Here is a 16275-nt window from a genome sequence, read left to right on the forward strand (position 1 = left end):
ACTGAAAGGATGAAAGATCCCCAAGGTAAGCCTACGGCCAGAAAAGAAAGGTCAACAAAAGAAAGGATGAAATGCAGAAACAACACAAAAAGGGGTTGGAAGAACAGGAAGATTCCAACAGAGGGGCTTTCCAAAGGTGACAAAGTGCAACTAACATATCAACAGCTGGGAGCAAGCCAATAGATTGATGACTATTACACTGTCAGCAACATACTCTCATTAGAGCACGCTGAAATTGAACACCAGAGAACAAAGAGGAGGATCACAGTCAGGGGAGACAAGTTGAGGCACTGCAACCCTCAACCACCATAAAAGAAGGCTCCAATGTCAAGCTAGTGACAATAAAAGAGCGCTCCATGGGAGGCAACCCATGATTTAAGATTTATGTCATTTTAAATTCAATAAGCTATGATCATCTGAGCATGAAATTTGTTTTCATGGACTAACTCAATGAATGCAAAAAAAAAATTTTTTTTTCATATGCTAAGACTTCTAAAGTTTGGTGTGCCTTGAAGCACACCAAACCAGTGTTGCAAACATTTTCATACTATATGCCTAGCATATGACCAAACACTAAGTTTGGTGTTTCTCTTCTCATGAAAATTAAAAAAAAATCATGCATCAATGATCATACATTATCTCTTACTGAGACTTTTCAATTAAAAAGAAATCATACTCTATGATGAAGGCATCAACTGTGATTTACCACTAGCATCTCGCATCTACCCCTTAAGCAAGATACAAGTTTGGTATTCACCAAACTTTGATCACGGATTTAGGGGCACAATTGATCGTTCATGAAAAAAAAAGAGAGAGAAAAAGGAAAATTATGATAAAAACATCTCTTATAAACATTTGACCAAGAATGACATTGGGATTTCAATTTCACTAGTTGGAGGGAGAACCACATATTTTCAACTATATGTCCAAACATTAAGTTTGGTGTCCTCCAAGGAAAGTTACGGTCCAAATGGATATAAGGAATGATAATTCATATGGTGTTAATAAAAAGAAGCACTATTGCCACGGTTTGATATAGCTAATGTGTGTTGTCTTGTTGTGATGACTAGATGGTCAAAGAACACTTTATGAAAGAGACAAGACAAAGGAAAGCATAGCATGAGGACGAAATCTCATCACATGCTTCAAAAAGAGAATCTGCCACTCCTTGAGATGATCACGGCAAAGACAATTGAAGAAGCAAGCTTTGTCTTCATTCACCCTTACATGCACACCTTTGATTCACATGGTATCTAATTGCATCCTAGCCCTTCATTGTTCATTTAAATAACATACCACCTCCAAACCATGCATGTGACCGAACCTTTGCACTCCAACCATTTAAACTTCCCTTCATCATTTCTCATCATAACAAGCTCAGCCTCAAATTTCATCCTTCTCCAAACACACATCAAAATCTCTAACATTCTTCACACTCCCTTTAACCTCAAGAGTCTCAAACAACCAAGTGATCATGGCCTCTTCCTCAAGAACCAAACGAAGAAGAGGGAAAGATCCCATGGTGGAGGAAAGCACCCCTGAATATGACCAATGGAGATTCAAATCTCGGTACCATCAGATGCAAATTGAATGGATGAATCAGAAGAAGATATATCCAGAAATTCCACTCTGGCTGCCGGATGATGGATGCCAAGAAATGAAGGACAAAATTCGAAAGAGGAGGTGGGAGGAACTCATATCACCAATCACCCGAATCAATGCTAATATCATAAGAGAATTCTATGCCAATGTCTCAGGGCTTGACATGAGTGAGGCCCCAACATACAAGAGCTATGTGCGGGGAGTGGAAGTAGATTTTAGCTCGGATGCAATCAAAAAAGTCTTGGGACTAAAATCAGTTCGCTTTAGTGAACCGGGATACCACCAAAGGGTAAATGGTGATCCGGATTATGATGGGATTGCTAGAGATATTTGTATGGAAAACTCAGAGTGGGAAGGAGATGACAAGAATAAATACAAGTATTTGAAGAGAGTTAACCTTACCCCGGAAGCAAAGGGATGGTATGAGTTGTTGAAAAGATCAATTCTGGGCACAGTAAACACCTCAGAAGTTAACAAGAATAGAGCTATTATGTTGCATTGCATAATTGTGGGAGGAGAGGTAAAAGTTCATGAAATTCTGGCAAAGGACATTCAAAAGCTGGCTGAGAAGAATTCGGCCGGATCTTGGTTGTACTATCCGAGTACCATTTGGAGGTTGTGTGCAAAGGCTAAAGTTCCAATGGAAGAGGAGAATCCAATGTGGTTAAGCCAAGGCATGCCTATAACCATTGAAAGAATGATGATGCCCCCTGAAGCACATCAAGGCCGAAGACCACATGGAAGAAGGGAAAGAGAGGAACCAATGGAGGGAGAAGAATTACAAGAGGAAGAAGAGCCACAAGAGGAGGAGGAACAGCAGCACATTCCTCTACATAACAATCTGGACATGATTCAAATGCAGGAAGCAATTGGAAGATTATCACAACAGTACATGAGAATTCAAGAAAGGCAAGAGGAATACCATTCACTATACATGAAAAACCAACAAGCACAAGAAGAACGGGAGCTAAGAATGATGAACAAACAAAGTGAATTCGAGTTAAGATTCCTTGTGATGCAAGAAGAACATGCTTTTCAATCTCATGAATCATTTGGAAAGTTGGAACAAATGCAAGCTGAAAATTTGAGGGCTCTCAAAGAGTTCACAACACTCCAAGATGCAAGATATGAAGTCCAAGCCGACTACAACATAAATAGTCAAATCAAGCTTAACTATATTGGAGAGCATCTGCACAACATGGATCCAGCTTTTCCAACCTTTGATGAATTCTTCAAAAGGAGAAGTGAGATAGAAGTAAGCAATGCAATGAAGCTTGAAGATAGAGTAGAGGAAGCAATGAATAGAGCTGGGTTCTGGCGGGATCAACAGACAACAGACATGGACACAGGGAACACCAGCAACCAGGTGTATGAAAGAAGAAAGAAAAAGCATGACAAATAAAAGGTGGACTTGCTCCTTGTTCAACACTAAGAAAGCATGCATTGTGTCTGTTTTGAGTGGTCCTTGCATCTTTAAGTAGTTGTCATAATTAATAGTCTTTGCATTTTGTTTGTTTCTCTTAGAATAAGTAAGCTAGTCTATGTGTGTGCTTGTGTGTTTACTTTCACTGAACAAAAAGCATGCTTTGTCCCCTGCATTTTCAATTCAATAAAAGAAATGTTTGAATGTGAAGTGAGATAGTTCTCTGTTAGATAGAAGTAAAATAAAAGTAAGTGGTGGTATGTGTGTGATTGTATAATAGCTCACCTTTAATGAATAAGAACACTAGGATGTCTCCTCTTAAGTAGAAAGTAGCTACTGTCTATGAATCTCAATCGAATAAAAATCCTTGGTTAGAAAGAAAAACAAAAAGAAAAAAAAGGGGGAGAAAAAGAAATAGCCAAGAAGTGGCCGAACGAATGAAAAACAAAAAGAAACAAAGCTGGACACCAATAGCTTGAACCTTAGAATATATGCCTGTGGTGTCTTTGTATTAGGATCTGCTTGGATTATTAAGCTCTTTGGAGTGCATCAACACTTGATGACTTGGGTTAACTAACCCGGGATCATCAGCTGAAAGTCCACTATCAAGAGCAACCTAACTACAAGGCATTTAGTAGCCCAAAGAGGTGTTGGGCATCAATGTTCTAAGAAGGAATGTGAGCCAAGTGTCTATAATGAATAATGTGTCAAGTATAAAGAAAAGGAAATGAACTTGCTACACATGACACTCAAATAAAGCTCATGAACAAGATAATAGCCAAGGATAAAGGAATAATGAGAGGTCATAGCAGTATGTTACTTGAAGCTTGAAAGAGGCTTTCTAGGCTTAAGAGTCAATAAGAGGTGAGTGTGTACATATCCACATAAAACCCCATGAAATACCAATAACACTCTACTAGCATGAACATCCTCTTCCATTTCATTCTTTCTTCTCAATAAATCATTTCTTGCTTGGGGACAAGCAAGCTTTAAGTTTGGTGTTGTGATGACAAGTCATCTTAGCCTAGTTTCACTAGCCTTTTTCTTTTGTTTTCAATTGAATTATGCACTTTCTTGAGCCATAAGCAAGCCAATTGGGTAGATTTTCATGTTTCCTTTGATTTAATCAACCATGTATGAATTCATGCTATTTCATGAGGTTTTATGCTATAATTGTCACATATTATGAAGGAATGAATATCTCATGATTTTGAGCATAGCTTTGATGTGTTTGGTTGATTAATGATAGGTGAAGAAAGCTTGGAGAAAGGTTGATGCAAGAAGGAATGGCTAGGAGGAATGACTTGAGTCTTGGATTAATTATGAACCAGGAAGCAAAAGCTGGACCAAAAGTTAGCCCCTAACTTTTTGGCTAACTTTTGGGCAAAAGCTGGACCAAAAGTTAGCCCCTAACTTTCTGGCTAACTTTTGGGCAAAAGCTGGACCAAAAGTTAGCCCCTAACTTTTTGGCTAACTTTTGGCATGAAAAACACTCCCTGGATGCACCAAAAGTTTGCGCCAACGTTAGCCCCTAACTTTTTGGCTAACGTTGGCGCTTGAAAAACTCCCTGGGCTAGCAAAAGTTTGCGCCAACGTTAGCCCCTAACTTTCTGGCTAACGTTGGCGCCATGAATAACTAAGGGGAGGCCAACGTTGGAGCTTTCCCTTTGAGTTTTCAGAGAGCTTTCTTTTCTGGTTTGATTGAGAGCTCATTTTTACATTCTAGCATTGTTGTCTTAATTCAAGAGAATTTGGGAGGAGAATTGATCTCTCTTCTTCCTTGTTCTTGCCCAGCACTCTTTACTTTTCTTGTTTTGGATCTTGGGTGGAGAATTGAAGAACTTCTGTTTCAATCTCACCTTGGGATCTTGTTTAATTTTCTGCTTTATTGAATTTCAGTTTCGGTTAATTGTTCTTCATCTACTTTCTTTGCAATTTACAATTTCCTTTGCAATTGTTCTTGTTGGATCTAGGAAGGCATTGAGATCTAGACTTGGTTTTCTAGTCTCTTGGGTCCTGAGATCTGGAATTCCCATTTCACATTCCCTGTTTACTGTTTTCCTGCTCATTTACAATTCTGTTTCTAGATCTGATTCGATCCAAGTGTTCTTCCATTCCTCTGCTTGTTGAATTTTACTTTTCCTTGTTTAATTTCGGCAAATCCAACTCCCAATTCCCTTTACAATTCAAGCCATTTATATTTCTTGCACTTTAAGATTCTGCAATTTACATTTCTTGCGTTCTAAGTTTCGGCCATTTAATTTCTTGTTCTTTAAGATTCAGCCCTTTAAATTTCAGCTCTCTTTAATTTCATGCCAATTACCCATTCCCTTTACTTTCTATGCAATTTAAATTCTGCAAATCACAAATCTCTCAACCAAATCTTGATTCGCTTGACTAAATCAACCACTAAACTAAAATTGCTCAATCCTTCAATCCCTGTGGGATCGACCTCACTCACGTGAGTTATTATTACTTGATGCGACCCGGTGCACTTGCCGGTTAGTTTTGGGTGTTTTGGAGAAATTCGTTTCTCCGCGAAAATAACACATCACTAACGTGGTTCTTTCTTGCTTCCTTTGTCCTGAAATCAAGCAATAAAGTGCATCAAAGTTCTAATCCTCATCATGAGACATGCATCATCCAATTTGTCATTTTAATTCATGCAAAATTCTCATGAAATCATGTAAAGTGCACCATGCTTGCTTGAATCAAGATGTAAGTGAACTTTTACCCAAAACTTGCTTATTTCCTAAGAAAATGCATGAAACTACCCTAAAACAGTAAAGAAAAGGTCAGTGAAACTGGCCAAAATGCCCTGGCATCACAACACTAAACATAAAGCTTGCTTGTCCCTAAGCAAGTACTGGAACAAGAGAATGATGAATGAAATGCCAAGAGAAATGAGTCATTATTGTGGAAGTCATGTCCTTGGTTTTATGGTGGTTTCATGCATAGCAACTTAGGTTCATTCCTTCACTGGCTTTCAGACCTTTATCATGTCCTGGAATACCCACTTGACTGCACCTTATGAAACTTTTATTCATTGATCCTTTTTGTCATTTCAGGGCTTATTTGTGTTCTTAGACTGGGTGCTCTGTGAGGGGGCGACTCTTTAAGATAAGCTTTCAGCCAGCACTCCCGAACCAGTTGGTTCAAAGTGCTAGGTGTTAAGACACCCCTAAGGACTTACTCCCTCAAGTCTCTTTTCCCCATACATACACACCTCAGGCACATGGTTTGTTATTTTCTTTTCTTGAGACCTTAGTGTCCAGCACCTCTTTGGGTTACTAAGTGTTCTGTAGCAAGGGTTACTCTTGATAGTGGACTTTCAGCTGATAATCCCGGGTTAGTTAACCCAAGTTACCAAGTGATAAGGCACCCCTAAGAGCTTATTCATCCAAGTAAATCCCTTACACAAGAGCACCACAGACATATCCCTCAAGATTCAAACCCTTGGTGCCTAGCCTTATTTCTTACTCTTTTTCTTTTATTCTTTAACTTGAATTTTTCTTTCCCTTTTTTTTTTTGGGATCTTGTTATTCAGCTAGTCTCATGGGGTGTGTTTCAAGCATATGATTCAGGACAGATAGTTGCCTTCCCACCTTATTGGTGAACCAACTTAGCTAATCTATTACCACACCACAAAATTAGGAACTTACTCCACAATATGGATTCCACTCTGGTCTTTTATAACACACATTCTCTTTTTATTTGATTAAAAAGGAGACAAGCATACAAGTAAGCAAGGTGAAGATGCAGCAGGTATCGTGGACAGCACACATATGACAAAAGCAATAAAAACAAACATTAAATTCTAATGATTTAGACTAATGAGTAACTATTAATCAAGGGCACCTTGGGACTTCCAATTTTTTTAGCATTTCAAGTATATGGAATTAAGTAACAATACAACCTTCGGGTGATGGTTTCTAGCTATCCTCTTGCTGTCATCATCCATAGTTTTTTTGCTCCTTCACTTCCTTGGATGATGGTGCACCATTTCCTTAGAAGGCTCCTGCAAAGTTATTGGAAGTTGCTTGTTCCCAAAGCACTTGAGAAATAGTTAGCTTGCATGTATGCTTGTGAATTTCTAAACTTAATTTGGTGTGTGAACACCAAACTTAGTTCCTTGCCTAGTACAAGAGATTGCATACTTGCAGAGAGCCTCATACGTTGTTATTAACTAAACAACTATTAACTAAAGACTAAACTACTGCTAAGTGGTTCCCCTGTTTGGTTGGAGCTAGCATTTTGCCATTGGAGTGTAGTGTGATTCTAACTAATATCTTTGGTGGAACACCAAACTTAGAATTACACTTTCACTCTTGGATTGTTTTGGTGTGAAACACCAAACTTAGCTCCTTGTAATACAGGGGAAACAACTTGTGATCTTTATTCAAATGACGATGAAAAAGAAATTACCTTAGGTTGGGTTGCCTCCCAACAAAGCGCTCTTTTAGCGTCACTAGCTCGACGATCCCTCCATTACTTGAGATGATACTTCACTTTGGGGTTTTCCCCCATGTTACCCATATAGTGTTTGAGCCTTTGTCCATTCACAGTGAAAGTCTTCTCAGAACTTTCATCCAAGATTTCTATGTGTCCATATGGGGAGACTTTTGTGACAAGAAAGGGTCCTGACCACCTTGATTTGAGTTTTCCTGGGAACAGTCTCAATTTGGAGTTGTAGAGGAGTACTCGCTGCCCTTTTGCAAAACTCCTAGGTGCCAGATGGAGGTCATGCCTTCTTTTCGCCTTTTTTTTATAAATCTTGGCATTTTCATAGGCTTCAGATCTAAATTCCTCCATCTCTTGCAGCTGCAGAATCCTCTTTGCACCAGCAGCAATGCTGTCAAAATTTAGTATCTTGAGAGCCCAGAAAGCTTTGTGTTTCAGCTCCAGCGGTAGGTGACATGCTTTCCCATACTCCTGTTGATATGGGACATCCCGAGTGGTGTTTTGAATGCTGTTCTGTATGCCCAAAGAGCGTCATCCAGCTTCTTCGACCAATCCTTTCTTGATGCTCCTACAATCTTTTCCAAAATCCTTTTTAGCTCTCTGTTACATATCTCAGTTTGCCCACTTGTTTGGGGATGGTAAGGCATTGCAACCTTGTGTTTCACCCCGTATCGTAGGAGAAGAGCTTCTAGTGGTCTGTTACAAAAGTGGCTCCCTCTATCACTGATGAGTGCTCGTGGGACTCCAAACTGGCTAAAGATATTCTTCTTGAGGAAGTTTATGACCACCTTGTTATCATTTGTTGGGGTTGCAATAGCCTCCACCCACTTGGAGATGTAGTCCACTGCCACCAAAATGTACTTGTTTGAATATGAGGTTGGGAATGGTCCCATGAAATCAATTCCCCATACATCAAACAGTTCCAGTTCTAAGATGAAATTTTGTGGCATTTCATTTCTTCTGGGCAAGTTTCCAGCTCTTTGGCATTCATTGCAGTTCTTTACAAGTTCTTTGGCATCCTTGAAAAGGGTGGGCCAAAAAAATCCGCTTTGTAACACCTTGGCTGCAGTTCTGTCCCCTCCAAAATGGCCTCCATAGCATGAGCTGTGGCAATTCCACAGGACCTCTCGTCCTTCTTCTTCTAAAACACATCTTTTCAGGGTTCCATCTGAACACTTCTTGAAGAGATATGGCTCATCCCAGACAAAATATTTTGCATCATTTATGAGCTTTCTCTTTTGATGTTTGTTGATCTCTGGAGGTAAAGCCTCAGTTGCCTTGAAGTTGGCAATGTCTGCAAACCATGGTGCTTTGTGAACTGTCATCAACTGCTCATCAGGAAAGAGCTCATTTACACTTGAATCATGTGCTCCACCTTTATCATGAGGGATTCTGGATAGGTGGTCTGTTACCTTGTTCTCCACTCCTTTCTTCTCTCTAATTTCAATGTTGAATTCCTGCAATAATAAGATCCATCTTATTAGTCTTGGTTTTGATTCTTGCTTGGCAAACAAATATTTAAGTGCTATGTGATCTATGAAAACAATCACTTTAGCACCAATGAGGTATGATCTAAACTTGTCAAATGCAAAAACTATTGCTAGCAACTCCTTTTCAGTAGTGGTATAATTTCTTTGAGTGTCATTGAGGACTTTGCTAGCATAGTAGATCATATGGACTAAGTTATCTTTCCTCTGCCCTAACACGGCCCCAACTACAAAATCAGATGCATCACACATCAATTCAAAAGGTAGGTTCCAATCAGGTGGGGAAATGATAGGTGTAACGACCCAATTTTTAGTACGCCTAGGACATACCAGAAACCGAGTGCTACCAATTTGTCATCCTAATTATTATCTATTATTTATTATATGAGCCTGATTTGTTGTTAAAAGCGTAGTTAGTTAGCGAGGTACTTTTTTTTTCCTGAAAAAGTTTGGATTAATAAACAGAATCATTCATAATCAAATCAAAACTAATAACAGATAAAACAGTTATAAACAACCACACATAAATATATCACAAGCAGTTAACAACATTCGGTGATTCAGCCTTTATTAGAATATAGACTGTTAGTTAGAACACCCCTAGATACAGCTAAATAATATCTATATACATATATATACATACAACATCCCAGGTCCTGACCTGTTCAAGAGGTCCCTAAGCTGGCACCTAGGCTAGCCTAGACTCTATACTCACTTAGTCCCTCTAAACTACTAAAGCGAGGGAAAGTACGTTCTAAGTCTTCAAAACTCAAGTCAGGTGGAACGTCACCAAAAGGTAGAACATTATCTGCTACTCCTCTGCACGATCAGACATTGCCATAGGACGTCTCTCTGGTACCTCATCAAGTAGCCACACAACAGGAGTCTCGTACACAGGATTTAAGTTAAAGTTCACGTACAAACGGGGTGCAGATGTTGGCTGGTCTCACAGTATATACATATAAATAGAAACGGAGTTCACTCTAGACTTAGAAGACTACCTAGAGCGGAATCCTTTTCACGAACGATCACCAGCGAACTACGGAAGGGAACTCATGCTTCCATCTGAAGGGGGAAGGGAGAGAGAAGGGGTAAGAACTTGGGAGTTCTTAGTAGGGCCGGGGTTATTAGTTAAGTTCATTAATTTGTGTCGCTTAGCAGACATATAGCAGAATATAGAAATGCACTAAACAGAAGACATATAAATAGAGAAAATAGAGTAAATTGAAAACAGATCACAAACAGAAGAATGTAAGAAAGTAAAACACAAACACAGAGAAGAGAATACAAACAAGGAAAACATACATTCATACAACAATCATAACAGAGGAAATGCACAACCAAGTATGATGCATGTCTGTCCTATGCAGGCCATGAGCTCACGTGTCAGTTTACACCCTGCATCCCGACATTGCCTAGGAACTAGTCCAAGATATGGCTTTGTCTCTGTAGGTGAACTTCGGCCTACAGAAACAACACTCCCATAAGTGAACTTCAGCTTACAGGAATAGTTCAATCACAACATAACAACTTTCTATAGGTGAACTTCGGCCTATAGAAATGGCACCTCTGTAAGTGAACTTCGGCTTACAGAAATAGTCTAATTACAGCACAACAACTTTCTGTAAGTGAACTTCGGCCTACAGAAATGACACCTCTGTAAGTGAACTTTGGCTTACAGGAATGACAACTCTCTGTAGATGAACTTCGGCCTACAGGAGCAACACCCTGAGATACACAACTGATATTCACTGTAGGTGAACTTCGGCCAACAGGAATAACAACTCACTGTAGGTGAACTTGGGCCTACAGGACCTCTAGGGCCAATAGAAAAGCATCAGATGAACATATAATAGAATATCATGCCACAAGGCTTAACTCTTTATTTTTATACTCTTCTCCTCTATTCTCTTTGTTATATTACTCTTTTCTCATGAATCGAGTTCGGTTCGTCAAACTGAGACTATTTACGAAAACTACAATTAGAACTCCTAACCGACACGGTTCAAAAACTAGGTTCTTCGCGATTGTGTTGTCGGGCCTGTCTCAACTAAGGTCCTGAGTTAAAGATAATATAATGACAATGAGGATCGAGATACTTGTTGATATAGAAGAGGTGTTCTCTTTACTGATCTTCCGGAGAAATCCGTGCCTTTAGAAAAGATCTCGCGCACTCGAAAATTAGGGTTGTTACAATAGGGGCAGAGGACAGCCTCTGTTTCAAATTTTCGAATGCTAGCATGTATTTTTCATTGAAGACAAATGGTGTATCAGATACAAGGAAATTGCTTAAGGGCTTGGCTATCTTTGAAAAATCTTTAATAAACCTCCTGTAAAAGCCAGCATGCCCTAAAAAACTCCTAATTGCCTTGACATCACTGGGTGGGGAAAGTTTTTCAATAAGTTTCACCTTAGCTCTGTCAACCTCAATGCCTTGGTTAGAAACCTTATGGCCAAGGACTATTCCTTCAGTTACCATAAAGTGACATTTCTCCCAGTTCAGGACTAGATTGGTCTCTTGGCACCTTTTCAATACCAAGGCTAGGTGATTTAAGCAATTAGGAAAGGAATCTCTGAATACCGAAAAATCATCCATAAAGACTTCAATGAATTTCTCTATCATATCCGAGAAGATAGATAGCATGCAGCGTTAGAAAGTTGCAGGCGCATTACATAGCCCAAATGGCATGCGCCTGTAAGCAAACACTCCATATGGGCAAGTAAATGAGGTTTTCTCTTGGTCTCTGGGATCAACCACTATTTGGTTATATTCTGAATAACCGTCGAGAAAACAATAGTATGAGTGTCCTGCGAGTCTTTCCAACATCTAATTCATGAATGGAAGAGGGAAATGATCTTTTCGTGCAGCTTCATTTAGTTTTCTGTAGTCTATGCACATCCGCCATCCTGTGACGGTCATGGTGGGGATTTGTTCGTTCCTCTCATTGGGAACTACAGTGATTCCTCCCTTTTTCGGAACAACATGCACGGGGCTGACCCAGGGGCTGTCTGAGATCAGGTAGATTACCCCTCCCTGCCACAACTTCATAACTTCCTTTTGTACCACTTCCTTCATGATTAGGTTCAGCCTCCTTTGGGATTGAATGGATGGTTTGGCATCATCTTCCAACAGTATTTTATGCATGCATATGGCCGAACTGATCCTTTTCAGGTCAGCGAGGGTCCATCCAATGGCATCTTTATGCTTTCGCAACACTTGGAGCAGCTCATTCTCTTGATCTTGGCTGAGGGATGAGTTTATGATCACTGGGTAGCTTTCATTCTCGCCTAAGTATACATATTTGAGAGTGGTTGGCAGTGCCTTGAGTTTAAGTTTTGGTGCTTCTAACTTTTCATTCTCTTCCATTGGTGCACCTTGTATATGAATTTCTGCTATTGCAGCCTCTTCACTAGACCTTGATTCCTCCTCTGTCAACCTTTCAGGTTCTTCTTCTTCAAAGCTCTCCTGCTCTGCATCTTCCAGTGAGTCCAACCTCATACATTCTCCCAATTGTTCTGGTGGGTAACTCATGGCCTTGAACACATTGAATGTCATCTTTTCATTGTGTAATCTCAGGGTGAGGTCACCTTTTTGGACATCAATGATAGCTCCAACAGTAGCTAAGAACGGTCTTGATGCCAGGGCATTTTGGCCAGTTTCACTTACCTTTTCTTTACTGTTTTTAGGGTAGTTTCATGCATTTTCTAAGAAAATAAGCTAGTTTTGGATAGATATTCACTTACATCTTCATTCAAGTATACATTGTGCACTTTACATGATTTCATGAGGATTTTGCATGAATTATATGATAAATTAGATGATGCATGACTCATGACTTGGACTAAAACTTTGATGCACTGTGTTGCTTGATTTCAGGACAAAGGATGCAAAGAAGAACCACATTAGCAGTCACATTAGTCCCACTAACGTGACCTCTAACGTGGAATGGGTGCTAACTTGTAAAGTTAATGAGAAAGGTAACTGCCAATAACGCCCTCAAAGCCATCATAAGCCCACGTTAAGATTCATGTTAACTAATCATTAGTGTCACTCCCCTTTGTCACTAACGTTGGACCAAGCTCATAATTGGCCACATTAGTTGCCACGTTAACTTAGTTAACGTTGCTTCTAACGTTAAGAAGCAAAAGGGAAGCCAACGTTAGTGACATTCACCTTTGTCACTAACGTTGGCCAAGCTTCCATAAGCCACGTTAACTCCCATGTTAACTTAGTTAACGTGGAAGCTAACGTGGAGAGAGCAATTGGTCGCCAACGTTAGTGACACTTACCTTTGTCACTAACGTTGGGGTGAACTACCAAGAGCCACCATGAGCAACGTTAACTCCCACGTTAACTTAGTTAACGTGGAAGCTAACGTGGATAAAGAGATGAGGAGCCAACGTTAGTGACACTCACCTTTGTCACTAACGTTGGAGATGGCTAGCATGACTACGTTAGAAGCCACGTTAACCTAGTTAACGTGGACTCTAACGTGAAAAATAGGGGCACATTGGAACGTTAGTGACAAAGGTAAGTGTCACTAACGTTCTCGAAGGATTGGCAAGCTTACGTTAAGAGCCACGTTAACTAAGTTAATGTGGACTCTAACGTAGGGAAGGGGGAAACTTATCAATGTTATTGGGAAAGGTAAGTCCCAATAACGTGTACGAAGGACCAATAGGCAACGTTAGGGGTAACGTTTGTGCCACTAACGTTGAAGTTGTGGCTCATACTTGGGTGAGCAACGTTAGTGAAAAAGGTGATTGTCACTAATGTTCTCGAACCCACACTTTCACTTAACGTTAACACCACTAACGTCCTGAGCTAAAAGTCTCTGCCTACTTCACACTTTCTCTCTGCAAGCAAAGCTAAGCCCAATGAAGAAGATAACTGCTTCAAACTCAGGATCTAAAGGCCCATACCCAAAACTTGAAGAGCCAACTAGAAGATCAAAAGAGTAGTATATATAGGAGTAGCTTTGAATTAGTTTGAGAGCTGGAAACTTTACGGAGCCTTTGGGCATAGAACTACTCTCTGTATTTACTTTCTCTAGACTTCTAGTTTTACTTTCAGCATGTATTCTCCATCTTTGTTTTCATTTTCCAGAGGTATGAACAACTAAACCCCTTTCATTGGGTTAGGGAGCTCTGTTGTAATTTGATGGATCAATTTTAGTTTTCATTCTCTTTTTTCTATCTTTTCTCTTGATTTTACTAGAAAGCTTTCGATCTTCATCCAATTGGGTAGTTATCTTGGAAAAGAAGCTACTCATACTTGGATCTCTTTTGAACCTTGAAAGAGGAATGAAGGGATCATGCTAGAAATGCTTTCTCATGCTGGACCAAATTGGGTTTGGATGGATATGTGACTATAATCCTTCCAACACTTGATTTGGGAAATGCATGTGGTATAATCAGTGACCATACTTCATCTCTTCTCATGAGCAATTGACCAAGGAATTGGCTATTGATCAAGATTTGAGAGATTGAATTACAAGGAATTGTAATTCGATCGTAATTCGATCACATAAGATTGCCAAGGAGATCAATGAATGCATTGATTGAGGAAGAGATGAAAATAAACTTGATCCGGAGAATGCAACATCTCCTGAGCCCAATGAACTCCCCATTTCTGATCTTACCCATTCTCTTTAATTTCTGCCATTTACTTTTATGAGCAATTGCCCCATTCCCATTTAAGATTCTGCAATTTACTTTCCGCCATTTACATTCAGCTCTTTATTTCTAGCATTTACTGTTTCCGCTATTTACTTTCCCGCCATTTAATTTTCTGCAATTCTCAACTCAAATTCTGATTCGCTCAACTAGAACATTTCTTTAATTAAAGTTGCTTGATCAATCAATATCTGTGGGATTCGACCTCACTCTATTGTGAGTTTTTACTTGACGACGAATTCGCTACACTTGCCGAAGGAAATTTGTTGCGAGACAAGTTTTCCGCGTATCAAGTTTATGGCGTCGTTGCCGGGGATTGATTTTGAATCAACAATGATTAAATTGGAGGATAACTAGATTGAGCATTTTTAGTTTGTTTGATTTAATTTTCTGTTTGAGTAATTTACTTTCAGTTTTAGTTAATTTCTTCCCTTCCCCCTACTTTTTCGTTTTTTTTAGTTATTTACAATTCAATTCACTAACCCACTAACTGTTTGATATATTGTATCACTCACACTAACAGTAATTCTAACAGAAATACTTTCTGCATCTATTTTCCTTGCTTGTGCTTTGTTGGTTGTATGACAGGGAGAAGAAGCGGGGCTTCAACTTCCTTTGATTCTGAACCTGAGAGGACCTTCTTTAGATTAAGGAAGGAAGCAAGAGAAAAATGAGTAGTTGGTGCCGAGGAAGAGGAGGAATACTTTGAACCAAACATGGAAGAAAACATGGAAAACCATCATGAAGAAGAGGCTCACAACCATGGCAGAGAAGGTCGAGCAAATCATGCTGGGGAGGAGAGAAGAGTTTTAGGCTCTTACATCAACCCAAACACAGGAAACTGTGGAAGTAGCATTCAAAAGCCAACCATCCATGCCAACAATTTTGAACTAAAACCACAGCTCATCACCCTTGTTCAGAACAACTGTTCGTTTGGAGGAGGCATCCAAGAAGACCCCAATCAACATCTAACCACCTTCCTGAGGATATGTGACACGGTGAAGTCTAATGGTGTTCATCCTGACGCCTATAGACTGCTCTTATGTCCATTCTCACTCAAGGATAAGGCAGCCAAGTGGCTGGAGTCTTTTCCGAAGGAGAGTTTGACAACTTGGGAAGATGTGATGAACAAATTTTTAGCTAGATTCTATCCTCCCCAAAGAATCAACAGGCTGAGAGCTGAGGTCCAAACTTTCAGGCAACAAGATGGTGAGACTCTATATGAAGCATGGGAGAGGTTTAAGGACCTGACAAAGAGGTGTCCACCAGATATGTTCAATGAATGGATGCAGCTACACATTTTCTATGAAGGCCTTACTTATGAATCAAAGAAAGCAGTAGACCACTCATCCGGGGGATCTCTGAACAAGAAGAAGACCATTGAGGAGGCCATAGATGTCATTGAAACTGTAGCAGAAAATGACTATTTCTATGCCTCTGAAAGAGGGAACACTAGAGGAGTAATGGAGCTAAACAATGTAGATGATCTGCTGGCACAAAATAAGCTCATTACCAAGTAGCTGGCTGACCTCACCAAGAAGATGGAGAGAAATCAAGTAGCAGCAATCACCACTTTATCAGCAACCCAAGAAGGAGTGAATGAAGAAGCAGAGGGTAGTCAGGAGC

General features: G+C 39.8%; 2 non-coding genes across 2 annotated transcripts; one reads left to right on the forward strand and one right to left on the reverse strand.

The window, feature by feature from the left end:
• Window positions 1-458: 458 nt before the first annotated feature.
• On the forward strand, window positions 459-581 carry LOC148574028 (small nucleolar RNA snR34). The gene has a single exon (XR_015906512.1). It is a non-coding gene; the product is annotated as a small nucleolar RNA snR34 (small nucleolar RNA).
• Window positions 582-15818: 15237 nt separating this feature from the next.
• On the reverse strand, window positions 15819-15925 carry LOC148574029 (small nucleolar RNA R71). Its single transcript, XR_015905826.1, has one exon. It is a non-coding gene; the product is annotated as a small nucleolar RNA R71 (small nucleolar RNA).
• Window positions 15926-16275: the final 350 nt, after the last annotated feature.

This window comes from Arachis ipaensis, chromosome B2 (assembly GCF_059453495.1).
Source record: "Arachis ipaensis isolate K30076 ecotype BB chromosome B2, ASM5945349v1, whole genome shotgun sequence".
Lineage (NCBI taxonomy): Eukaryota > Viridiplantae > Streptophyta > Magnoliopsida > Fabales > Fabaceae > Arachis > Arachis ipaensis.